The sequence below is a fragment of the Onychostoma macrolepis genome, chromosome 13 (genome assembly GCF_012432095.1).
Source record: "Onychostoma macrolepis isolate SWU-2019 chromosome 13, ASM1243209v1, whole genome shotgun sequence".
Lineage (NCBI taxonomy): Eukaryota > Metazoa > Chordata > Actinopteri > Cypriniformes > Cyprinidae > Onychostoma > Onychostoma macrolepis.
Window position 1 is genome coordinate 24,942,578 of NC_081167.1, and position 12,816 is coordinate 24,955,393.

At 35.6% G+C, this 12,816-nt stretch overlaps 1 protein-coding gene across 2 annotated transcripts in view; it reads right to left on the reverse strand.

Moving 5' to 3' along the window:
* Positions 1-1,298: 1,298 nt before the first annotated feature.
* The window catches only part of crtac1b (cartilage acidic protein 1b), a 91,145-nt gene continuing 79,627 nt past the window's right edge, over positions 1,299-12,816 (reverse strand). Inside the window, exon 16 of one of the 2 annotated variants that reach the window (XM_058796412.1) lies at positions 1,299-1,545. The gene's annotated coding sequence lies outside the window, so the exon portion shown is untranslated. Of the gene's footprint in view, positions 1,546-3,719; positions 3,830-12,816 lie in introns of those variants that run through there. The other variant, XM_058796413.1, reaches the window with a different exon arrangement.

The window sequence follows — 12,816 nt, forward strand, 5'->3', positions numbered from 1 at the left end:
TGGGGTCCACGTTGAAAATCTGGGATTCAGAATCTAATTTAAAGCATGAAAATAAACATTTTTGCTTTGTGCTCTTTACAAATTTAAAACAATGGAGCACTGTGTCATACAATGAATTAGAAAAATCACTATTTCTAGGTCACTAATCTAATAAGTAAATGTGTAACAATTTGAACTTCTTTGTGCAAAAGGTCCGATTTTCTTGCATCCACTACCTACATGTTCTGCTTAATGACTGTTTTTAATTATCTGCCATATGACCAGGTAAATCCAATGCTTGTTTGTATACAGAGTTTCTGAAGGTCTTGTGCAAAAATGGAAGGGTTCACAAATTAGGGCCTTAAAGAGCAAAGCATTTTAAATTCTTAAAGTCATGGCATGGCAAATGCTGCATGCATTGCTAAAACTTAAAATGTTTCACAGTATTTTTGTCTTGTTATCCAATACACATATCTATCTTAAAACAAGGCCAAATATCTATCAATGAGGTATGAAAACATATTCCCTTTGAATTAAGTATATTTTTATGAGCCCATTGGTAGATCCACAAGACTTCTTATCTCGTGTCATTGTGTTTCTCAAGTAGATGTATCAAGATTTAAGAATCTCTAGGCATTTGCACTGGAAAACAAGACAAACAATTCTGAGGAAGAACAGCTTTTTTGCAGTGCAGTCAGAAGTTACAGTAAGAGTTGTTTCTATATTGGGAGCAGCACTTAAGCTTTAGCTTTTTTATTATTAAAATGATTTTGAATTAAAAAGTGATGGAGATCGGTTGGAAGTTGTATTTCAAACTTTGAAGTGTTCTCTAATATTGTGCGTCCTCTAAACATTTACATTTTGAACTTATTGACGAATTGTGTTCCCTTCAATTTATTCCTTACATTTTCTTTACGTTAAGTCTTATAGTATGTTGTTTATAAGTGAAAATCAAGATCTAAAAGATGTTTGGTTTTCTTGTCTACGAGGCCTATGCCTGACGATGTTATAATTTTATGTTTGGAGTCTAAGGATTGAATCACAAAATGCATTTACACTGACAGCATATCTAAAGGGAAGTTTTGTTATAAAATCACATAGTCGCTGAAATGTGATGAAATACAGGGGTACATTTCTTACCGCAGATTTGACTTGAGATAGACCCAAAATAAGTACTTTCACTGGCAAATGAGTTCCACAAAAACCACTTGGACACACCGGACTGTGAATCAATTTATTTATTATCCCTGGAAATGCAAGATCACATTTTCACTGTGTTAGGCTCTCTACCTGGCACGGCTGAAGGGACGCCACACTTGCAAGGCAGCCATGGAGTCAGGCATGCTTGCGGGAAACGCACTTCAGTTTGGATTGCGCTTCCCCCAATCACAGGCGGGTCTTTAAGAGACCCTTGAAAAGATTGTGGTCATGGAGCAGAATTCAAAGGGACAGATCAGAGAATAAAGAGCCCTCAAAGCCAGGTTCTGCAGAGGATGGAGGGGTCCGGGAGTCCTGGGGGTCTGCAAATGCAGGCGATGATGTGAAACTTCCACTGACATGCCCGAGCTGCCACGCAAGAAACAAAACATTAAAAGAGATGAAAATGAAGTACAGTTGAAGTGTATTCAAGATTTATATGTCAAAGGAATTAATAATAATAATAATAAAACATTTATAAAAAGGCTTAGTGGACTCGCACAAGGAGGTTTTATGGAGAACCTCTAGAATAGAATAAAATGTGCAACAGTTCAGCTTGTATGGAAGCTTGTTTTGCCATAGAAAAAAAAAGGGGGGAATTGCGACTTTTTATATTGCAATTTGGAGTTTGCAATTTAGAGTTTTCCTTGCTATTGCTAGTTTATATCTCACAATTTTCAATTTTTTTCTCAAAATTATGAATTTATATCTCACAATTTTGACTTTTTCCCCTAAGTATTCTGAGTTTGCATCTTGCAACTTTGACTTTTTTCTTGAAATTCTTTTTTCATCTTGCAATTTATTCTTTTTTCCCCTAAGAATTCTAAGTTAACATCTCACAATTTCATGTTTTGTTTTTTTCTTGAAATTCTGAGTTTACATCTCACAGTTTTGAGTCTTTTAATTCTAAGTTTACATCTTGAAATTCAGACTTTGTTTCCTCAGCATTTTGATTTTACATTTTGCAATTTAGATTTCTTTCTCTAAATGATTTGATTTGTGTGAGTGTGTATGTGTGTTTAATAATTTATGCCACTTTTTTTTTTTCTCAGATATCTAAAAAAACAAAAAAAACTGAATTGTAAGATATAAAATCAGAATTGCAAGAAAAAAAAGAAAAAAGAAGTGTGAGATAAAGTCACAATTATCTTTTTTTTTAATACTTTGGCTGAAATAAGCTTCCATAGCTTGGCATCTGTGTTACTTTGTCAGCACAAGGTGGAAGAATTGGAGTACTGTACTAAATCACACTACTGCCATTTCTTGCGCACATTTAACATTTATGTAATGTTATCATAATAAAATGGGGTTTCCAAATGACATGCCGTTGGAAGCTGAAGATATTTAGGAAATACACACACAGTCCCTACAGATCAATCCATCACTCCTTAATGCTAGTTTGCATGTTGCTTCTTCTTATAATAGCAAACTAACTTAGCAAACAAATGACAGTTTGTGTTGGGCAAAATCTCTGATATCTAATAGGCTAGCATGTGTCAATTGATTAATGCCAAACCTAGAGTAATTATGAAGTTCTCAGCCTTCTTTTCACATGGCAAGCGTCAGCAGTGTTGAAACAAAACGGGTATTCAGACAATTCCAGACTTTCCTCAACTGTCTCGCTGGCAAAATGTTTCTGCAAAATGTGGCTTTTGAACAGGCAGACTCGAATTCCCTCCAGAGGATTTTCTTAATCATCTTATATACCCTGCAAGGATGCCCGTGGCTCAGCTGCCATAACAGTCTACAGCAGAGGAACGGAGAGGTCTTTTAATGTGCTGTAAGCGATGTTAGCTATTCAGGAACTCCACCAAAAGAGGCTTTAACACTAGTCTTAGTACTCCCTTCACTTCCATTCATAGGCATGTCAGTGTGGGAGAGAAGAAATGCAAGCACATGCAGAAAAGTTTTGACTTCTGCTGCATACCAAAGTTTGGTGAACTCTGACTTGAAAATTTGAGAATGGAAATGTCACAGACTGACCTCTAAGCTCAGTTCTAACAGTCCTCAGAGTCCCAAAACCCAGAAACTCAAATAGCTAGAGTGTGAATCTTTGAACTTCCGGTAATAGGCTTCATCAATACCCACTCGTCATTTTAGATGTTTTGAAAAAGGTGGTTGCTTACAAGTTGATAAACGGTACTACAAAAGCTGTCACTGACATTAAATATTATCCCGCCAAGCATGTAAAATCATCTACTCACTAGTTTATGTTTATACTCACACACTCTTGAACTCTTCAAACTGTTCTTTTACCTTCGTAGTTTTAATAAAGATTAGCTTAAATAAAGTTTGAAAGATGAAAGAAGCTTGGTGGTGACACTGAAGTCATGCGACCTTGCTCTAGTTTGTTTATATCCCAACTTTAGAGGAAACTGTAGGCCCTATATTTATATTGTATATCAAAATTGCATATTTGAGTACAAAAAAGTAGATGTTCATAATATGATTTTTGATATGTTATTATTACCCCACTTTTTTCTTGTTCTAATGATTGTATTTAACTTCGTGATATTGCTAATTATAAAAAAGTGCAATCGTACCTGTCTCTACTGAATTAGAAACACCCACTCTTCTCAAAGCCCCTCCTCAAGACATGTACGCGCAGAGAAACGTGTTTGGAGACCACGATAATCAGCGAGAAATGTCACAGCTAAGAAAAGATAAAACAACACGCAATTTTGATGTCAGCATCAGCAAACTTTAACTGAACTCTGCTAACTTATGTCATTGTACCTGTATAAGGTCAGCTTAAAGCAAAGTAGCCAAACCAAAATAATATGTTCTGGGCCTTGTGGCAAACTGACCCTTCGATGTGGTGTGTGCGCAAAATGATTGACAGGCAGAACGCGCCTCAAATTCTTTTTATTGGCTAAACAAATAAACTGTCAAATCGCTGTTACAAAGACAGATGTGATATTGCAAACAATTCAACATGTCAGGAAATATGTTTTTTTTCTGTGCTGTTATATAAAATATGCTTACAGAATCGTATAGCTATAAGAAAGCAAAGTGACGAAAAGCCAGTCGATAAGTTTTGGATGGTTCTAGTCTTGTTTTGGCTGCTTGGTTTTTCTTCTCTTTCCGCCTGCAGTCTTCATCTGACCTTAAACAGAATTATGTTTCTTATGATCGGCAGCTCGCTTCTGCTCTGTTTGCATTTGCTCAGTAGGCTATGTGGTGTTACCCATGTGGAGAATCGACTCCAAGAGGTGTTAAGGAACTTGGTGACTTGTCTTCATGAATCTCCTCAAGATTCTTCTCATATGACTCATAGTTTTCCTAAGAGTGTTCCAGCACAGCAAGAGTGCAAACCATGTGAATTATTTACTCTGTGTAACCCTTGTTCCCTAACGTTATATCCATACTGATCCACACTGACCACCTTTGCACGTAACTCTATTCCAGTAGGCAGATTATAAAATTATGTGGGGCAAACTATTCTAAAATCAATTTTATAAGTTGAGTTCAGGTTCGTTTCCTAATTTTTTTGAGGCCCCTTGCTTAAAGGTTTTACAGAAAAATTGCTGTAAAGAAGAACTTGAGACTTTGTGTCATTTTATATATATATATATATATATATATATATATATATATAATATTTTATATTTATATATATATATATATATATATATATATATTTTATATTTATATATATATATATATATATATAATATTTTATATTTATATATATATATATATATATTTTATATTTATATATATATATATATAATATTTTATATTTATATATATATATATATATACTTTTCACATACACTGCTGTGTGTACACAAATCCCACAAAAAGAACTCAGTAATATATGTATGTTTACATGCTCATGCACTACAAATCCTCCTGCACTGTTCCCCAGCCAGCTGCTTGAACTCAATGTTTCTCCTTGCACATGTACAGTATTTATCTGAAGCATTCGTATAGTTTGTATAGTTTGTATTTTTTAGTTTGTATAGGTACTTTTTATAGATAGTATATTTATAGTCAAAATCTATCAGTAGGATAGTTGTGTATAGGTTTATATTGTCTTACTCCATTGTTGTATGCCTGTATTTATGTAGCACCGTGGTCCTGTGAGGCACGACATTTCGTTCCACTGTATGCCCCCGCATGTAGCGGAATGACAATAAAGCTCAACTTGACTTGACTTGATATATATATATAACTAATTAAAATGTTATGATGTGTTTCATAAAGAGTTCATTTTCTTATTAGTAGCAATAAAAAATAATTTCTCCCTATGGCAAACACAACTTTTGTTTGCGGGTGTCTATTTAGAACCAGTTGAAAATATTGTTTCTTAAATATGAAGCTTGAAAGAATATTCTTAATGTAATATAACATTTAACCACTATTGTGCTTTTTTTTTTTTTGGTTAATTTTAGAAGTTACCTTTATTAAATGAAAACAACAGCAGAAGTCCTTCTGCAGAATAATGAATTTTGTTTTCCACCAAAGATATTATGTTATTGTTATTAATATACTGATGTAATTGTGAATGGAAAATAGTTGTTTTTTATTTTATTTTTGGATAAGGATAAATCACTCTTTGATTCTGATACAGTATATCGCCTGCTAATACAGGTATGTCCTTGTTAGAAAGGTGTTGGAACATTTGTTTGAGGGAGACATCATTGTTCTATACATGGCTGTCATACTCTGTTATGAGCTCTAATGCAATTAAATCTCCCTGTTTGCTGAACAATTACAGATGCCCAGTGGTCTGCCAGATCTCATCTGTTTCCCTTCACCACACAGAATCACCCTCATTCTATTGTATTACTAATGTCGTTCTTTTCCTTTTCACTTTCTTTTTTTTTTTCTTGAGGTGTTTCGGTGTAGCTGCCAGGTGAAACAAGATCACCCGGTTGCCTGTGGTGCGTGGAGCCAGAAAACGGCAGTGAGGATGATTTCAAGTTGCACTTTCGTATTAAGTCACAAGCATTATGCACTCAACACCAGAATAAACAGACTTAGCCCCAGATGGCACAGCCCACGGTGTGTTCACTAACCATATGATGCATATTTTACAGAAAACTGGCAAGTATACTATTACAAAATAGGCAGTTACAATTTGATTGGCTAGCGTTTATGCAATTTCTGGCAATTGGGGTCCAGTCTAACTGGAAAAGCCATGTTTACAAGGTACTTGGTTTATACAAGTGCTTTTTGATAAATTTGCCAGATTAGCGGCATAAAATATTTGGCCGATGTTTAGTTTTGTTTGAGGCACTTAGTTGCCAGTTAACTAGACGTTCATGAGCGGACATAAATTCTGATCATAATGTTTGCACTCATGTTTGCTAACTTACTATAGAGAGTTCTTTGAAGGTTTTTTTCAACGCTAGTCTATTATTATGGCGTCAACCATATTATATAAATGGCACATAAAAACAAAGTGAACTGTGATTGGTTGCTTTAAACATTGGTAATTTGTGTGCAGGTAAGCTTTTCTTGGACAGAGTAACATGCAGTTTGGACCAAACCTTGTGCCATTAGTCACAAGTCTAGCTATTTGAGATTACCGAATACACGTCCCGACCACAAGAGGGGGTCGACAGCATGAAGGGAAACAGGACGGATATAGCAGACCTTTCTTGACATTACCAAGGGACGGCTGCTCCTTCAAGGCAAGGTTCATGTGCTGGACAGAACTTTTGCATAAATTGAGATTAAATTTGGTCAGGCTCCAGAGCAGGTTACTGCATATGAAGTCATACATTCTACTGAATCTATTATGTCCCAAGACTGGCTAAAGCCAGTTTGACATAATCCAGGGGTGTGCAACAGGATCTGTCCCCTTGAACATCAGCATAGCAACTCTGACGTATAATTACCGAATATGCTTTCATACGGCATTTGATCAGTCACAGCTGCTGTGCAATCATGTGCGCCGAGAGCCAGCGTTCGGTGTAGTTTTTCTTCAACACCAGCAGGAAACTGGACCCAAACCAAACCAGCCTGTTCTGATGGCTGTTCTAAGCTCCATTCTGACAGCTTATATTCAGAAGACACAGGAACTTATTGATGAAAATGTGAATGCTCTTTTATTTTTCCCTTTGCTTTGCTAAACTGACCACCTTCAGGATGATGTTTTTGTCTTCAGGATGTGTGGCCTTATGTTTAAATGATCCTTTTCCTTTTCAAAATGCAACACTTTCCAAGAGCAGCAACTGCAGATGTTGATGTATGGACTTTTAGAGGAGAATACTCTGAGCTATATTTGAAGCAATTGCACAGTCATGTTTTATGATCTTTAAAAATGTAAAATCAAATACTTTCACTGGACATTATCCAGAGAATGATGCTTTTTAGCTATTGTTAGTCAGTTTTGGATGTGCTACTCAAAATATGTAGCTAGCTCTACCACTAACATGAACGTTAGCTAAGCTAAAAATTATCGTTGTGACATTGTTTTCGTCGGTACTTGAACGTTTTCAGAAAAGCAAAGGAAAAACTGCATGTGGATAACTGGATTTCACCAAAAGAAATTAGCCGAGCAATTACACTAGTTTACATAGTCTAGTTACACTACAAGCTGAAAGCTACATAGCTTGCTACTTCATAGACTGCATATATATATGTATATATATATATATATATAATCTGCCATTCAGAATTCATTTAAGGTTGCTTTTTAAATTCTAATTAAATTCTTGAATCTGAACTGAAATTTAGAAATTCATATTCTGTGATTTGAATATGATTGTTGGTTCAAAAAAATGTTGGTTTGACAGTCTAAGTGAAGCTTGAAGGTCTATAGATTTTACAAAGACACTTAGGGACACGTTAAGTGCTTTTGTGTACTATTGGTATTTACAGTATATTCACATATAGAACTGTTCAGAAGCTTTACATGCATGTTCTTCATCGCTGGCAGCCAGAATTCAGGTTTGGATTCACTGACTGTAATATCCTGTTACTGCACTGAAAAAAATAAGTTAAATTAAATTAATTTTCTTAAGTTTTTGCACGCATATTTTTAAGTAAAATTTAAATACGGAATTAAGTAAAATCTACTTAACTAAGTTGTCTAAAATTAGTAAAGGAAATAAGTACATTTAATGTGGCCAGGTAGAGTTTGATGAGTAATTTCTACTTAATTATTTTAAGTTCACCCTACAATACTCCAGAACATTTCACTCAGACATGGTTTGTAAACTTTACTCAAACAACATAGCACTGAAAAAAAAAATGCCTATAAAAGCATGTATGTAAGCAAGTAGACTGCTCATTATTCATTTTAAGGTAATATGTTGACTCAGTATAGTTATTAAATGAATGAACACAGAGACCTGAATAATTGGCACATGATACACAATAACAGTGACAATCAGTGAATAGTGTTTGAGTATGAATGGGTCATTTTGAGTAAAAAATGAACTCCAGATGTCACAAAACAGCAAGTTACTTAACCTAACAACAAAAGCAACCACAAAACAGTGTAAATATATCTCGAAAATAGCAAAAAAAATGTACCTTATTAATTATTCAAGCCCAAGTGCATGATGGGAACAACGGGATCATGACATTGATATTTACTTAAAGGGGTGGTTTACTGTTTTTTTTCTAGGCTTGATTGTGTTTATGGGGTGCAGTCTAACATGTGTTCATGCTTTGTTTTTTTAAAAACGCATGATTTTTCATATAATTTACCTTTATTTAGGTAAAATAAATGATATAAATACTGTTCAGTTTCTCGCACAAACCGATCGTTTCATGTCTTAGGACATCAGTGTATCGTCACGAGCTGCAAGGTTTAATTTGAATTTGTCTGTGCATGTTTTTTTTTTTCTCTCAAAGATTCTGTGCCCATTGACTGGCATTATAGAACTGACAGACTACAACGGTTTGAGTTAAAAACCTTCGTTTGTGTTCTACTGAAGAAACAAAGTCACCTACATCTTGGATGCCCTGGGGGTAAGCAGATAAACATAAAATGTTCATTTTGGGTGAACTATCCCTTTAACCATGTTAAAAAGTATTTTGTTGACAGATTGTTAAATCTACAAGATCAAATTTTGTTTCACAGCTGGAATTCTAGCCCTAACTAGTCTCTGCGCTGAGGCCTTGTACTGTTGTCGCAATAACATGGCTATCCCATACTGCTCAGTCTGAGGTCTTTCTTATCTGATGAAATTTCAAAAATATTCCCAGCAGAATGAAGTGTTTCTGGGATCTGAAACTGTAATGTAATCTCTTATTGCGGAGTGAGAGCATCAGTCAATGTCTCGTATCTCAGCAGGACCATGACTGAGACGGGGTCCTAATTTAGAGCTCTTCATGAAAAAAAATGAGTTGAGCACTGCAATATAACCCAAACGCACCCCCCATCAGAGCTGGATCTGTGCCCAACATTGTAATCATCTAAATTCTAGAAGCTCATGTTTGGGAAGTGTGCTTATCTTATCAAAGATCTGACCTGTGGGAATGGACACATAGTCCATAAAATGTCCTCCTTAAATCCAATGAAGGCCATGGGATATTCTGAGATAAAGAATTAACTCAGAGACAACAAAGATCATCCAATGTCCTGGATGACACTCTCAGAAGAAGCAGATGTGCTGATGAGTTTTTGTTCTTTTGGAATTTCAGAATTGCATGTATATATTTTTACATATTTTATTTTTAATTTTTTGGCTGTATTGTCTATTGGCAGCAAAGCATATTTTAATGTTGTGGAGTTTTGTGGACTAAATTAAATAAACTACATGGATGGATGACTATAATGGACAAAGAATTACTTTGACGATCAATGCTTTGTTTTGCTCAAGCGTCCAAAATGCATTTTGAAGATTGTTTTCTTAAACTGCTAATCGCTTGTTTGGATACAAATTGTCCAAAAGTAATCAGGTCTAATACATGCTAAAAAGGCCAAAGAGAATAGTTTAGGCCTTAGCTTTAAGCCTTTCCAGTATGTGGAGAGTAAAACAAAACTTTTTCCCTCTAGAAGAGGAGAGTTTATTAAATCTGATGGTGCTGCATTCTGTCAGTCTTTTTCTAAAACGCCCCAAGGGTTATTATATAAGCCTTCTGTTTGAAAGAAAAACTCCCTCATTAGAAGGGGATCTGAACTTCAGTAAGCTCACTGTTCATCCAGTCTTTAGCCCCATGTTCATGTTCCACTTCCATTTAGACTTTCAGCTCTTTCTCAGCACTTCATTTGCAATTCCATTTAATAATTGTTCAAAAACAGGGGATTTACAGTAAGTATGTCATTGAAAAACTGTCAAATACAATGAAACTTAATGACATGTTTGGTTTCCATGGCAAATTTTCTTCTAGACACATGGTCATGCATTCCAATGTACAGTATGTGTTTTAAAAATTAAGAGAGTTCAAATTAATTATTATTATATAGATTCTGAGCTGATGTCACTATGCTATTTTGCAGTCACAGAATAAAGCGATGACAGTGCCGTGAGGGGAACTGGGCGACACAGGACATTAAATCTTGTTGTAAATTCTACTGTTACAAGCAATTCTAACACCTCAGTCAGCCTCTAACGTACACAAATAAATGAGGATTAGAAGAGATACTCCTATGAAAACGGGTACTTATGTAGATCCATATTTCCCTGAGTCTGGCTAGTACTGATACTCTACCAGGTACTCCTTGTGTAAGTTGACACCTGGTAGAACGCAGGAGAGGGAGTCATGCTTCTCTAAAGACACATCTTTGTTTTAAGTCAGGAAAATATGATTGTTTACACATTTAGACACATTTTTGAGAGATCATTGTTGCTGATTACTGTTTATTAGCAGTGATTTTCAATGAGCCACATTTAGCGGTTCTTCAAGAGTCAAATAAGATTCAGTAATTATTGATTGGCGTAAGTAAACTGGGAGTAAACCATTTCTGTCATCAATTTGCTAATTCTACTGGTTAATTAGTTAATCTTTTTTTTCCCCGTTTTAGGTAGTAGTGACTAAAATGTTAATGTTTCACTAGTTGTCTTGCATTGGTTCCAGTGTTTCAGTAATCTGGTGATTTAGTGTTGTTCTCAGTGTTTCAGACTTGTAAAAATCCTGGTGTTTTTCCAATGATCCAGTGTTTTTATTTTTCCAGTGTTCCAGTATTTTATGTTTCTAGTATCATTGATTCATTTTTTGGGGGTTTCAGTGTTGAAGTGACTTTGTGTTTATGTATTCTCAGTGTTTCAGGATTTTTGTTTTCAGTTTCCCTAGTGTTTCAATGATCTAATGCTTTTCTATCTGTTCAGTAGTCTAATGTTTTGTTTCATGTGTTTCTTAGTGATCCATTTTTTTTTTTTTTTTTAGTTTTATGTGTTTCAGTGTGTCAACAACCCAGTGTTGTCATGTTTCCCATGCTCACAATTTTCCAGTGTTTAAGTGACTTAATAGCTATGTTTCCATCCAAAGTTGCAAATTTAACTTGTGCAAAATTGGAATATTGCATAAAACATCTGCGAATATGACTTCCTGATAAACTGGCACTAAATATCTCTAAGAAAAGTAGTAGAAGCCACTCAATATTATAATTTTCATATACAATAAATTACTTGCACCTCAGAGCCCAGATGAAACACAATAAATGTAGTCATCGCTTTCGGAGGTGGATGTCTGTTGTTTGGAAACACAGTCATGGAAGACTGGGAGTTCTGGGAGGCAATTATGCAGAAATACTTAGCTCAGACATTTCAGAATGACCACAACAACATTTGAGATGCTGTGCAATGAGATCAATCCGCTGGTTAGTCAAGTTTTGCCATCCCATCGCACAAAGTCATTTTTTGATGTGCATGTAGTTCCATGTGTTTCCATCTCCCATCATTCGTATTAACTCTTTTTTACACAAGTCAAAAACCACCTCAAGTGATCCTAAAAACATTTTTGCGAATTAAGGGATTTTTTTCCCCCCCGAAATATGATGTTTCCATCACTCGTCTCTCATGTGATACTTCAAAACGAGTGATGGAATCAGCTAGAGTTTCAATATTGTTTGTATTTTTAATGTTTCAATGTTAGTATGTTTCCAGTGCTTGGAGTGTTTCAGTAATTTTATGTATTTCTGTGTTTCCAGTGTGTCACTGTTTCCATGATTCAGGGATTTTATGCATTTTCCTGTTTCCATTCATACAAGTGACAGTGTTCCCAGTTTTTCAGTGCTCCAATGATTCAGTAGCCCCTTTTTTCCGTGTTGTGGTGTTCCAGTATTTCAGTATTTCCAGTGATTCTCACCCTCACTCCACACAGAAGCCTTTCGCTCCAGTCCTGTGTAACTGGCCTGGGGTTTGCCTCCGTTAAATCACAAAATCATTCACCGCTGCTCAGGGCATTAACTTTCCAGCAAGCAGGACATACCCTTTGCAAAGGTGCTCAGGTAGTCCTGCAGCTATGGAATCTTGGCAGTAGTGTTTGAAAATGAAACAGCCTGATAACATTTTTTCACGTTTTATTATGCTTTCCCATCCAGAACTTGGCTATTTCCTGCAGAAAGCTAATTTGCTGTGCTGAAGCAGATGTTTAACAGATATAAAAATTGGCAAACCGTTGGATCTTCCCCTCATATTACAGTATGGAGAGTCTTAGTCCATTGACATCAGTGAGTGATAGCACTCCTGATATTGATTACTGTGTGGCCTCCAGATGGAAAGACAGCGGCAC